Here is a 15625-nt window from a genome sequence, read left to right as displayed (position 1 = left end):
CTTAAATACGCAAAGTCCCTACATAAGTCTCTAATGCACAGAATAAAATAAGAACAAATATAGCCTCCTTTTGAACGAAGCCTATAGTACTGAAACACTCCATTACTTACTACTAATATCAGAGTTTTTTGTCATGACTTTCATGTCTCAATGAACTATGAGTCATTTAGCAGTTTCAAAAACCAGTATTCTATAAGGGGCGACAAAAGTTTTCTGTTCGAAGGCAGCACTTTCCAGAATCAGGCAAAACCGCCGTTAGCGTTTAGGTAATCATCCCATATATACACCAGATTGAAGATATCCCTTCCTGCTGCACGAACAAAACTTCTGCGTTACGACATTTGCGATATGGGGATGTGGATATCGTGAAGCAGCAGCACGGAACTTTGCGCAACAGTCCACAAAAGGGATTTTAGACATACGTGTTGTCCCAGACACATTCCTCAGTCTCCAATGGTTTTCTACCGATGTTTGCCTTTCGGCAGCCAATAGATGATAAAAGAATTTTCGTCTCGTTTCGACGTATTTGATAACAACGTCGCAATAGATCACATGTCCACATTTGCTGCACGTAAGTCGGAAACACACGAATGTCACAGTAATCCCTAGCCTATGTGTTGCATACACGCTGCAGCAACGCTCTCAAATGGAAACTTTATTATCGTGTTTTATAGAATAAAGTATGGTCTTCATGGCAGTGAGGAGACTCTTGTGCGTCAGTGCCCAAAACCATTTTATGGTTATGTACCTGCTATTTCAGACACTTTGTCCGCTTGTGATATTAAACAGGTTTAGAAACTTACGAATTATTCTCTACACTTTTCGCCAGTCCCCATCATTGTTAGTATTTTATTAAAGTTGTCGAGGGTATTTACGAGACTCTAAATTGACTGACGTGCTATACTGTATAAAAACTTTCCATCCTATCAGTGGGTATAACATCAACTCCTATACAATGCGTCCAACCCCAGGCATCTTCAAGGGATCCATTCTACCGTCAATCCCTCGTGTCCAACACATAGTACAATTTCCAAACCCAGTGCCAGAGGAACTAGTCTTAAGAGTCCTACTGGATACCACGACCCTTCATTCGATATCTGTCCCACTTTTCACTCATTCCAACGTTCCTTTCAAATTTACTTCAATAACTTCACATGTTAGTGCAATCAGTGCTCCAATGTCATCGACATTGCAGAAATGGAGAAAGTGCAATGTGATAAACGATCGTAGCTCTAGTTTCTGTGTTCTATAAACAACTGTCCACGATGTTACAATCTTCCTGACACTAGATCTACGAAACACTAATCAGCCGAAATAATGCATGCAACAGTCTAAGAATTTTAAGCTGCGTATGTAACTGTTAAGTTCCTGCGGGAATTCCACATTGGCAAAGGACTATCTGAATGAATAGTGCGTGTGTTTTCCTATCGTGTCGAGGGAAAAATAATACATATGAGACAGAGTATCTTTGTCTCGAACTTTCTGATGCGAACTGACAGATATTTAATTGTAAGGATATTCAGCTCCAAACAGTTGTTGCGGAATGTAAACATACTAAGTATTGTAATTACTACCTATTCGTTTGTCTCTGACTAATATGAGTTATTTTCAAAAGGTATTCATGTTGTGGACTGGCAAGACAGCCAATCCACAGTGACGGGTAACCGAAAGGCAAGCGCTTATACTCACGCAGGCTGGCGTGAGGTCTGAAACAGGATACGCAATGAATGCTATAAAGAAAAGTACGTAGCTGCTGGAATACTTAACTTTAATCCACAATTGGGGAACATTGGTCTTGTTGATACAGTATTATCATTTCAATATAACTTGGTGATGGTGCCTTGCTAGGTCGTAGCAATTGACCTAGCTGAAGGCTATGCTAACTATCTTCTCGGCAAATGAGAGAGTCTTCGTCAGTGTCTGTTGCTAGCTACGTCGGCTGTACAACTGGGGCGAGTGCTAGTAAGTCTCTCTAGACCTGCAGTGTGGCGGCGCTCGGTCTGCAATCACTGATAGTGGCGACACGTGGGTCCGACGTATACTAACGGACCGCGGCCGATTTAAAAGCTACAACCTAGCAAGTGTGGTGTCTGGCGGTGACACCACAATTCACGAGAATATATTTTAAGAGCACGGCAGAACTGTTGACGAGTATTAATGAAGATGGTTGCATCCTTGACACAGCACGATCAGATTACGTTATGCAAAGTGCTCCTAGCCACGTTTTCAGTCAGCTGCATAAAGCACTAGTGAGGGTCATTAAGAATCGCTTTTATCTTTGAGTCTATTGCGTTCGTTATCTAAAAAATGGTTCAAATGGCTCTGAGCACTATGGGACTTAACGTCTGAAGCCATCAGTCCCCTAGAACTTAGAACTACTTAAACCTAACTAACCTAAGGGCATTACACACATCCGTGCCCGAGGCAGGATTCGAACCTGCGACCGTAGCGGTCGTTATCTATTCGCAATTGGAGTGTAAAATGCTATTTACATTATTTATCTAACACCACGATGCCACACAACATAATGGCGTCTGTAAGATTATTTGTGATACTGCAACAAATCCTGTGACCAAAGGACACTCCACATACTTCTCATTTCTGAAAGCTGCTAAATATCACATGCGATAACGGTTGCTTTCTGATATGGAGTCTTCTGTAAAGGCAGCTGAAAACGGCTGCTGTTAAATAGAGTGTACATGGACTTCCAGTACTCCAGCGATCAAACTAAGGGACGATGGCTCTACAGATGAATATCTTGAGTAAAAATATCTTTTTTATGTTGTCTTTTATAATTTATGTGCACAAATAAAGCTTGCCGAAAATGACATGTTTAACGTAACGTAGCTAAGTGATAGTTATTTGGCATTTTTCTCATAAGCCTTCAGTGTGTCCAACTAGTAGAACCTGCTTACAAGCGAGGTTTTTGATCCATCGTAGACTCCATGCGTTATGTGTTACCATGAGATGAGGGTGGATGAAAGAGACTTTCATCATACACATGCTTGTCTAACTGGAAAAATGCAATGGTTCAAATGGCTCTGAGCACTATGGGACTTAACATCTGTGGTCATCAGTCCCCTAGAACTTAGAACTAATTAAACCTAACTAACCTAAGGACAGCACACAACACCCAGCCATCACGAGGCAGAGAAAATCCCTGACCCCGCCGGGAGGAAAAATGCAATCCATAGCACATTTCTGAACATCATAAACACTTTCGACAAAATCATAATATTTAGCGTGTTAACGGGAGAATGCGTAATACTAGAGGCTCAAAACCGAAGCAAGGTAGGTTAGAAGATGTAATATTCCACGGTTGGCGAAGTCTTTAGTTACGGAGGATAAACCTCAGATTGAGGAAGGAAGAGAAAGGAAATCTAAACATATCCATCACTTGTGTCTATGAATTTTGTGAAACTTTTGAAAATAAGAATCCCGTTGCTGGACGAGGGTTTGAATCTGCTCTTTCTGGATGTAATTCCACTACCTTCATCACTAAGTCCTCTGTCTCATCTCTAGATCAGAAATTAGAACGCCATTATTAGAAACTTTAATGATGTAACTTCAGTTCCTATTGTGATATGGTTCCTGCTATGGGAAATAAAATAAAATATCTCGATTTAAGCCACAGACCGCTGCTGGGTTTAAGTTACGGACCACACCACTAATACGAGCCGCGCAGCTCTCCTTCAGTCGCTCCATACTGTGTAGATTTAACTTTAGCTCCCCACTGTAATTTATTTGGAAATACACTTGACCAGGCCTCTGTGCTATACATATTAAAACGTGTTTAATTTTCTCAGTATCAGTAACCGCAAACTTTGCTTTAATGCTATGTAATGGCCTCCGATTATCACATTCATTCCGTAAAAGAAATCTGGCTTAACATTAAGTTAGTTACACTCATAGCACTTGTATCTACATCTGCGAGTTCTACTCCGAACTATGGACAATTTGCCGATATATCTTTAATGCAAGGCAATGACAGAGTAAATGAGAGGCTTTGGCTACATTCCATGCTTTTAAGGTAGTGCTGACATCTTCCTTTGAACAAACATTAATTCCTGCCAAGGCTGCCCAGGAGGGGAAGGAAGCCAGTGTGCTCTCCGTGTGCACACCGGGGGGAGTCATTCCGGACGCGGAAAGGTTGCTTCCGGATGCCATGAAGAGTACAAGGTGCAGCCAACTGCTGATGGTAGAGCATGTCGGTACCAATGACGTTGTCGCTTTGGATCGGAGGAGATTCTTTGTGGTTTCGGGCGGCTAGCAGAAATGGTGAAGACTGGCAGTCTTCCTTGCGAGATTAAGGCGGAGCTCACCATCTGCAGCATCGTTGACAGAACCGTTTGTGGTCCTTCAGTGCAGAGCCGAGCTGAGGGTCTGAATCAGAGGCTCAGGCGGTTCTGTGACCGTGTAGCCTGCAGATTCCTTGACTTGCGCCATTTGGTGGAGGGTTTACGCGTTCCGCTCAAAAGGTCAGGAGTCCACTACACACACAAAGCGGCTACACGGATAACGGAGGCTGTGTGGTTTTTTAGGTTAGAGTGTCTCAGGAAACCACAGAAAGGGTTTCCGTCAAAAAGGGGGCAGGTAAAACACAGTAAGGTTCTTGTAGAAACGATCGGTGTTGTAGTTGCAAATTGTCGTAGCTGTGTTGGGAAAGAACCAGAGCTCCAAGCCCTGATAGAAAGCACTGAAGGTCAAATAGTTATAGAAAGCTGGCTAAGTCCGGAAACAAGTTGAGCTAATTTTTTTTCAAACGATCTAACAGTGTTCAGAAAGAATAGATTAAATACAGTTGGCGGTGGAGTATTTATTGCTGTCAGAAGTAGTTTGCCTTGTAATGAAATTGAAGTAGATAGGTAGTTCCTGCGAAATAGAATGGGTAGAGGCTATACTTGACAATCGGACTAAACTTTTAATCGGATCATTTACCGACCCCCCGACTCCGAAGATATACTTGCTGAACAATTCGAATAAAACTTGAGTCTTATTTCAAACAGGTAGCCTACTCATACAATTATAGTCGGTGGCGACTTCAATTTACCTCGGTATGCTGGAAAAATTTTACGTTAAAACCAGCGGCACGCATAAAGCGTCATCCAAAATTGTACTGAATGCTTTCTCAGAAAATTATTTTGAACAGTTAGTCCATGAGCCCATTCGAAGCGTAAATGGTTGCAAAACCATACTTGACCTTTTAGCAACAAATAAGCCAGGACAAATATGGATTATCATGACGAATACAGGTATTAGCAACCACAAGACAGTTGCTGCTAGGCTGAATTCCGTAACACCCACAACGATGAAAAAGAAACCAAAGTACATCTACTTAAAAAAGCTGATAAAAATGCTCTTAACGCCTTTTTAAGAGACAGTCTCCACTCCTTCCGATCTGATCACGTAAGCCTAGAAAAGATGTGGAATGACTTCAAAGAGATGGTATCGACGGAAATTGAGAGATATATACCACATAAATTAATAAATGATGGTACTGATCCCCCATGGTACACAAAACGGGTCAGGTCGCTGTTGCAGAAGCAACGAAAAATGCATGCCAGATTTAAAAGAACACAAAATCCCGAAGATTGCTAAAGTTTTTCAGATGTTAGCGTACTTCAGTGCGAGATGCTTTCACTAATTTCCACAACGAAACTCTGTCTCAGAATCTGGCAGAAAACCCAAAGACATTCTGGTCATATACAAAGCACACCAGTGGCAAGGCGCAATCAATACCTCCACTGCGCCGTAACAGCGGTGAAGTTACTGATGGCAATGCCACCAAAGGAGAGTTATTAAACACGTTACTCCGAAACTCCTTCACCTAAGAAGACGAATTCCAATCAAGAACAACTGCGAAAATGAGAAACATAGACGTATACAGGGTGAGTCACCTAACGTTACCGCTGGTTATATTTCGTAAACCACATCAAATACTGACGAATCAATTCCACAGACCGAACGTGAGGAGAGGGGCTAGTGTAATTGGTTAATACAAACCATAAAAAATGTATGGAAGTATGTTTCTTAACACAAACCGACGTTTTTTTTAAATGGAACCTCGTTAGTTTTGTTAGCACATCTGAACATATAAACAAATACGTAATCAGTGCCGTTTGTTGCATTGTAAAATGTTAATTACATCCGGAGATATTGTAACCTAAAGTTGACGCTTGAGTACCACTCCTCCGCTGTTCGATCATGTGTATGGGAGAGCACCGAATTACGTAGGGATCCAAAGGGAACGGTGATGGACCTTAGGTACAGAAGAGACTGGAACATCACATTACGTCCACATGCTAACACCCTTCTATTGATCTTTTTCACTGACGCACATGTATATTACCATGAGGGGTAAGGTACACGTACACACGTGGTTTCCGTTTTCAATTACGAAGTGGAACAGAGAATGTCCCGACATGTCAGGCCAATAGATGTTCAATGTGGTGGCCATCATTTGCTGCACACAATTGCAATCTCTGGAGTAATGAATGTCGTACACGCCGCAGTACATGTGGTGTAATGTCGCCGCAGGCTGCCACAATACGTTGTTTCATATCCTCTGGGGTTGTAGGCTCATCACGGTACACATTCTCCTTTAACGTACCCCACAGAAAGAAGTCCAGAGGTGTAAGGTCGACGTCCTATGAAACGCCCGTCGAACGTGTACCTCACCCCTCATGGTAATGTACATGTGCGTCAGTGAAAAAGACCAATAAAAAGGTGTTGGCATGTGGACGTAATGTGCTGTTCTAGTCTCTTCTGTACCTAAGGTCCATCACCGTTCCCTTTGCATCCCTACGTGATTCGGTGCTCTCCAATACACACGATCGAACAGCGGAGGAGTGGTACTCAAGCGTCAACTTTAGGTTACAATATCTCCGGATGTAATTAACATTTTACAATGCAACAAACGGCACTGATTACGTATTTGTTTATATGTTCAGATGTGCTAACAAAACTAACAGGTTTCCATTTAGAAAAAAGTATGTTTGTGTTAAAAACATACTTCCGTGCATTTTTTAATGGTTTGTATTAACCAATTACACTAGCCCCTCTCCTCACGTTCGGTCTGTGGAATCGATTCGTCAGTATTTGATGTGGTTTACGAAATATACCCAGCGGTAATGTTAGGTGACTCACCCTGTGTATCCTCGGTGTAGCAAAGCAGCTTAAATCACTTAATAAAGGCAAGGCTTCCGATCCAGATGGTATACCAGTCAGGTTCCTTTCATAGTATGCAGATGCAATAGCTCCATATTTAGCAATTATATACAACCGCTCGCTCACAGGAAATTCCGTACCTAAGAACTGGAAACTTGTTCAAGTCACACCAATACCCAAAAAGGGAAACAGGAGTAATCCGCTGAATTACAGGCCCATATCACTAAAGTAGATTTGCAGTAGGGGTTTGGAACATATACTGTATTCTAGCATTATGAAGTACCTCGGAGAAAACGATTTACTGACACATAGCACGGATTCAGAAAATATCATTCCTGCGGAAGACAACTGGCTCTTTACACTCATGAAGTAATGAGTGCTGACGACACAGGATGTCAAATTGACTCCATGTTTTTAGAATTTCTGAAGGCTTCCGACACCGTTCCTCACAAGCGTCTTCTAACCAAACTGAGTGACTATGGAGTCTCGCCTCAATTTTGCGGCCAGGTTCCTGATTTCCTGTCAGAATGATCACAGTTCGTAGTAATAGACGGAAAGTCACAGAGTAAAACAGAAGTAATATCCGGCAATCCCCAAGGAAGTATTATAGGCCATCTATTGTTCCTGATCTGTATTAACGACATAGGAGACAATCTGAGTAGCCCTCTTAGACTTTTTGCAAATGATGCTGTCATTAACCGTCTTGCAAAGTCATCAGATGACCAAAACAAATTGCAAAATGATTTAGATAAGAAATCTGTGTGGTGGGAAAAGTGGCAGTGGGCTCAGAATAAAGAAAAGTTTGAAGTTATTCACATGATTGCTAAAATAAACCCGGTAATTTCGATTACGCCATAAGTCACACAAATCTGAAGGCTGTAAATTCAACTAAATACTTAGGGATTACAATTACAGATACCCTAAATTGGAACGATCACATAGATAATTTTGTGGGTAGAGCCAACCAGAAACTGCGATTCATTGGCAGAACACTTACAAGGTGCAACAGATATACTAAAGAGACTGCTTACACTACACTTTTCCGCCCTATTCTGGAGTACTGTTGTGCGGTGGGGGATCTGTATCAGGTGGGACTGACGGATGATATTGAAAAAGTTCAAAGAAGGGCAGCTCGTTTTGTATTATCCCGAAATAGTGGAGATAGTGCCACAGACGTGGTACATGAATTGGACTGACAATAATTAAAACAAAGGCGTTTTTCGTTGCGACGGGATCCTCTCATGAAATTTTAATCAGCAGTTTTCTCCTCCGATTGCGAAAACATTCTACTGGCACCCACCTACACAGGGATAAACGATCATCACTATACAATAAGAGAAATCAGGGCTCGCACAGAAAAATTTAAGTGCTCGTTTTTCCAGCGAGCCGTCCGAGTGTGGAACGGTAGAGAGACAGCTTGGAGGTGGTTCATTGAACCCTCTGCCAGGCACTTAATTGTGAATACCAGAGTAATCACGTGGATGTAGATGTAGACGTAGATGTAATGCGTAATATCTAAGTCACAATAGCCTCTGGCACCCAAATATTCGAATATGTGTCTGCCCCGCAAATATTTTTTCATATCTGTGTTGATTAGAGCTCTACATATAGGAAATTAGCATTTACCATCATACAGATCACGAAATCGTTGGTGATGTGTAGTATCAACTATGTGATCAAAAGTATCCGGACACCTAGACGAAAATGACACGCAAGTTCGTGGCGCCCTCCATCGGTAATGCTGAAATTCAATATAGTGTTGGCCTGCCCTTTGCCTTGATAACAGCTTCCACTCTAGCAGGCATATGTTCAAGCAGGTGCTGGAAGTTTTCTTGGAGAATGGCAGCCCATTCTTCACGGAGTGCTGTATAGAGGAGAGGTATCGATGTCGGTGGGTGACGCCTGGCACTAAGTCAGCCTCCCAAAACATCCCAGAGATGTTCTATAGGGTTCAGGTCAGGACTCTGCGCAGGCCAGTTCATCACAGGGATGTTATTGTCGCGTAATCACTGCGGATCGTGTTTAAAGATGCAGTCGCCATCCCCGAATTGCTCTTCAACAGTGGGAAGCAAGGAGCTGCTTAAAACATCAATGTAGGACTGTGGTGTGATAGTGCCACGCAAAACAACAAGGGGTGCAAGCCCGCTCCATGAGAAACACGACCACACCATTACACCACCGCTTCCGAATTTCACTGTTGGCACTACACACGCTGGCAGATGACGTTCACCGGGCATTTGCTATACCCACACCCTACCATCGGATCGCCACATTGTGTACCGTGATTCGTCACTCCACACAACGTCTTTCCACTGTTCAATTGTCCAATGTTTACGCTCCTTAAACCAGGTGAAGCGTCGTTTAGCATTTACCGGCGTGATATGTGACTTATGAGCAGCCACTCTACCATGAATTCCAAGTTTTCCCCCCTCCCACCTAACTGTCATAGTCCTTGCAACTCCTGTGTCATGGTCTGGATAGATGTCTGCCTGTTACACATTACGACCCTCTTCAACTGTCGGCGGTCTCTGTCAGACAACAGACGAGGTCGGCCTGTGCCCTTTTGTGCTGTACGTGTTCCTTCACGTTTCCACTTCACTGTCACAGTGGACCTAGGGATGTGTGGAAATCTCGTGTACAGGCGTATCACACAAGTGTGAAACACCCCCGTTTAAATTCTTTTATTGGGTTTTGTGTAATTTACCGAAGCCGCCAAACAGTTAATTATTATGATTATATGACCGTGTGCTTAATGGATGAAAGGCTATCGGTTTTTCCGCTGTCGTTTCGGGGGTATTTCAACCGAGTGCGGCTATTTTGCAACTGAATAGTGGAATGATTGAAAGTTTGTCTATTATTAAGGACCACAAAGGTTGCGATGTACAAACTGTATTGTATTTTCTGCGAACACACAAATTCTGAGGCAGTTGCTACCTTCGCCTTACACGTCTAATTACGGTTATATCTTTTTATTGATTGCTGATTTTCAGTACTTCGTCACACGCAATTCTGATGGTTAACATTCACAACAATCCTCACTGAAATCCATGGTTGTTGCTGGCCGACGCAGTTGACGCGAAACACGTAATTCGGCACTTATCACTTTCAGTTGCATATCACTCGCGAATCGGTATTAGTGAGGGTCAACCCCACGACGAGCAGGGGGACGTGCTCACTCGTCATACTCCGGTGAATTTTATCGTTTACAACTCACTCGACCACCATTCTTGCCCATCTCTCCAGTACCACTTCTCACTCAACACTCTCCCATACTACTGCTCACTCGACACTAGTCTCACTGCCTCCTGCAGCGCTTGACAATCGACTACTATCGACCTGGGCGTCGGATACTAGCATCTATGTTCGTGGGATCACGGATCCCTTACATCCCCGCCCTGAAAACCTTCTTTGTAGCCACAGGCGAAAAAGAATAACAGGAAAAAATTATCACATAGCATATAAATGAAAATGAGGAACGTACGTTGTTGTTCACATACTGAAAATTACATTGTATCGCAAATAATACCCTATTGACTCCGGTAGCAAACTGCCCCTACAGAAACATTATACGACATCACTGTATCTTAATTAATGTAGCATGGTGAATATTTTTATAAAACTTTGTCTTACATTCAATTACCAAAAATATTCACTTTCAAAGGTTTGTACGAGCCATTAACTACATATTTGTTATAACTTGCTACAGCTAAGACAAAAAAAATTTGTTGAATGCCAGCTACCCCTTTGGTATGCTGTCCTTTCAGTAGGGTTCCTGCCGTCCATACTACTATCAGTCTAACTCATAACTCACTTTCCCAACACATATAAAGTTAAGGAAGAAAATGCACAACTTATTTGAGTCTTTAACACAAGCAAAATTGAAAATGAGACAAAATATAACATTTATACCTTGGCTTATGCACTTATTTTACAGTTCCTCATAACTCTAAAGATCGATTCCATAATATTAAATGCTCCATTATACCACTAAATATGTCTTATATAACTATTTGCATCGCCATAACTAATGTGGTCACCCAATGAAAATTTTAAATTGCTGATCATTTCATTTTGCCAAACATTTACTGCCATCGCTAATGCTCAGACGAAAAATATATTATTTCCTATTATACTGTCTTGAATCCAAATCTGCTATATGGATATTTATTGTTCATTACACACTGCCAGAATTCTGCTTCTAAAGCTTGATGCAAGTACAACCATACTTAACATTGATAGCTCCTTGGATACATGAGTTACACCTTCTGTTTCATCAGCATACTTTAGATGAACATGTATACATATAAATAACATCACACAGATGTTGCTCATGTGCTAAATGACTTACTTCAAACATATCACACTCCATGCATTTCATTACTCATAACTGCCTCAACTCAACAGCAACTTCAACTGCAAATAAATATATATCTTCAACGTACGTCAATCCTCCATATACTTCAATACTTCAGACATCTCATACTCAATACACTTCATTACACATAACTCCCTCAACTTAACAGCAACTTCAACTGCAAATAAATATACATCTTCAAACTACATCAACCCTCCATATTCGCTGCAATAAGTACATAAAAATACTACTCCAGACTCCTTGGCCTCTCCGTACACAATATGTAGATGTATAGAAACCTGGTGTTTATGTGCGCTGAAAGCAATGGTCAAATCACAGTGCTGTCATATAGGAAAGAAACGAGGGTATTCACACACCTACTATCTAACTTTCAAAGTCATTCAACTACTCACGTTTTAGCTATGATTTTTTTAAAAAATGTAAGGAACTTTTGCTCACATCAATGCTTTCAGCACTGCTGATACCTGTATCTAAGGTTTAACCATGATGTTCTGTTCACTGTAATTATATAAATATACTCTTTGGATCAAGACAACCCCACAGCAAAACTCTGAAAAAAACACCTACTAACACACAAGTTCTCTACATTTGTTGATATTGATAAATACCAGAATAATATAACAACATCAATTACAATTAAATAATAATAATAATGGAATAATAGTAATTTGAAATTTTTATAAAATTCTTATAACAGTAATAACTAGAAAAGTAATAGTAAGTGTTATATACAGAACTTTATTTAAGAAAATTACTTATTTTAATATTCACATAGAGATAATTTTTAATGATGGACAATTTTCAAAAGGTATCCCTCTTAGAATGCCTTATATTATTAATCTTTTTATACTTCTTTCGTTATTGCGCAGACTGCAGTTTAGACACAAGTACTCATATAAATACCGAAAAACATCTTAAATATGAAATCAAAGTTTTCAATGCAACCATTTATTTCTGGAAGCATTGCTATTTATTGACTAACTTCATTCTTATTCATTGCAGTTTGGACACAAGTAGGTAACGTGAGCTTTTAAAAAAATGTCTGTTACATTTTCTACGCAATATTTTTGTTTTAATGACATTGCTTTCTGGACACCGCTTACAGCTTGCTCGTTTAGTGGGTTTTCTTTTTGTCACAGACTCTGATACACTTTCCACACCCTCAGAGTTACGGATGTGCCAGACCATTCTCTGAGAATCTTCTGCTCTTAGAAAATGTTTCCTTGATTCAATGTGTTCTGTTATCGTGGTTCTGCAAGAACATTCTGTCTCTTAGCTTCTGACATATCTGTTACGTCATTTTGAGTCAGTGTACAAAGTACTTCTTCATATGAACTTCCTAGGTTACATATTCTGATGATTGTGTACCTAGTAACTTCTCATGTACTCCTGATGACATTCGAAGCCGATAGGTGGCCATGTTATGCTGGTGGGCGCAACTGTCATTCTGTATTCCATTTTTAGAACGAACAGGCTGTACACTATTTGCCGCTGGGGCACGATTCATACTAAACAGAAACAAGAAGGATTCAAATAACTGAAGAATGCTAAACAGTTTCTTGGATAAAGCAAGAGACAAGCACATCGTAGTAAATGCAGAGGTTTTGTTGATTGTACAGAGTAAGTTGGAAGGACAAAAAACATTATTACCATATACTACAGAAGAAAATTAAAAAAAATTGACATGAGAGCAGTAATATTTGTGTTGCATCACTATCAATCCAACACAACAAACGTAAATCTTGAGGTTTATGACCAGACTTCTTGAAATATTTTTACACGTCTATTGCTTATGACTATTGAAAGTTGCAAACTCCATCTTATCTTGGTTGTTGTTGTTGTGGTCTTAAGTCCTGAGACTGGTTTGATGCAGCTCTCCATGCTACTCTATCCAGTGAGAGCTTCTTCATCTCCCAGTACTTACTCCAGCCTACATCCGTCTGAATCTGGTTGGTGTATTCATCTCTTGGTCTCCCTCTTCGATTTTTACCCTCCACGATGCCTTCCAACGCTAAATTTGTGATCCCTTGATGCCTCAGAACATGTTCTGCCAACCGGTCCCTTCTTGTTGTCAAGTTGTGCCACAAATTCCTCTTCTCCCCAATTCTGTTCAATTCCTCCTCATTATGTGATCTACCCACCTAATCTTCAGCATTCTTCTGTAGCACCACATTTCGAAAACTTCTATTCTGTTCTTGTCCAAACTATTTGTCGTCCACGTTTCACTTCCATACATGGCTACACTCCACACAAATACTTTCAGAAACGGCTTCCTGACACTTAAATGTATACTCAATGTTAACAAATTTTTCTTCTCCAGAAACGATTTCCTTGTCATTGCCAGTCAACATTTTATATCCTCTCTAATTCGACCATCATCAGTTATTTTGCTCCCCAAATAGCAAAACTCCTTTACTACTTTAAGTGTCTCATTTCCTAATCTAATTCCCTCAGCATCACCCGAATTAATTCGACTACATTCCATTATCCTCGTTTTACTTTTGTTGATATTCATCTTATATCCTCCTTTCAAGACACTGTCCATTCCGTTCAACAACTCTTCCAAGTCCTTTGCTGTCTCTGACAGAATTACAATGTCATCGGCGAACCTCAAAGTTTCTGTTTCTTCTCCATGGATTTTAATACCTACTCCGAATTTTTCCTTTGTTTCCTTTATTGCTTGCTCAGTATACAGATTGAATAACATCGGGGAGAGGCTATAACCCTGTCTCACTCCCTTCCAAACCACTGTTTCCATTTCATGCCCCTCGACTCTCATAACTGCCATCTGGTTTCTGTACAAATTGTAAGTAGCCTTTCGCTCCCTGTATTTTACCCCTGCCACCTTTAGAATTTGAAAGAGAGAATTCCAGTCAACATTGTCAAAAGCTTTCTCTAAGTCTACAAATGCTAGAAACGTAGATTTGCCTTTCCTTAATCTTTCTTCTAAGATAAGTCGTGAGGTCAGTATTGCCTCACGTTTTCCAATATTTCTACGGAATCCAAACTGATCTTCCTCGAGGTTGGCTTCTACCAGTTTTTCCATTCGTCTGTAAAGAATTCGCGTTAGTATTTTGCAGCTGTGACTTATTATCTTGGTCTTTATATAAAAAATGAAATTTTTAATCTTTTTGGGTCATATAAACCAGAACAGAAGAGCAGGGTTAAACAGCAGCCACCACTGCTGGGATAAGATTGTAGTCATTGCTACATCTTCATTTTAACAAGCAGCGCAACTGCGCAGTGGTCCGGCGCAAGTGGAAGAGTGCCGCACACGACAGCACCCCCTCCCATCACTGCACTGCACTCCAATGCTGTTAGGATGGTTGAATCTTACGCATGTTCTAGCTAGAGACTTGCAGGCAACTCGTCTCGTCTCCTGATGTTGCTCTGAAAGCCCATTATTACACATGTAAAACACTATTTACACGCATGACGTCGCTAAAGAATTACACAGACCGCCTCTAGTTACAATTACTACAGGCGTTTTTCTTTTTCTTTTATTCCATCTCGCTGTACCAACGGTCATAGCAGTGGGATATCATATGAATGAATCAGTTATGATTTTTTTATTACTTAACAGCCATAGCTACCTCCACTGCCACTATTCTAAGGTGTGTTAGAATGGAGACTGCAGTAATTCTGAACAGAGAGCTTGCCGTAGTCTTCTCCTGAAGTTCACACTACAAGGTGTGACACACCGCTATCACGAAATGTCGTACCAAGCCAGATAAGGCTGGCCATGAAAAACCTCTTCACCTCCGAACGCTAACTGAAACCTGCATCCATTTGAACACGTTTATTGTATTTATGGCTCATACGAGAAGCGTCTTGTAATCTTTTAAACGTATTTCTGGGAAAGGCTGGATCAGCCCACGGAACAAAAACGACCTAGAAAACAGGAATACCTCCACCTAAAACGACCGTAGACCCCGCCGTATCTGGGAGCACGGTATTCCTCCGCTACGGCAAGAGCCGCTCGCAAGACGCAGCACAAGCTCGCCGTGATCGCTGGCCACTGGAGGAGACGGTCCTCCCCAACACAAAAGCATGTATAGTCAATTAAAGAAAGGAGTTAAATGG

This window comes from Schistocerca serialis, chromosome 4 (assembly GCF_023864345.2).
Source record: "Schistocerca serialis cubense isolate TAMUIC-IGC-003099 chromosome 4, iqSchSeri2.2, whole genome shotgun sequence".
In the NCBI taxonomy this organism is placed as follows: domain Eukaryota; kingdom Metazoa; phylum Arthropoda; class Insecta; order Orthoptera; family Acrididae; genus Schistocerca; species Schistocerca serialis.
The sequence above is the reverse complement of the archived record's forward strand: the minus strand, read 5'-3'. Positions refer to the sequence as shown.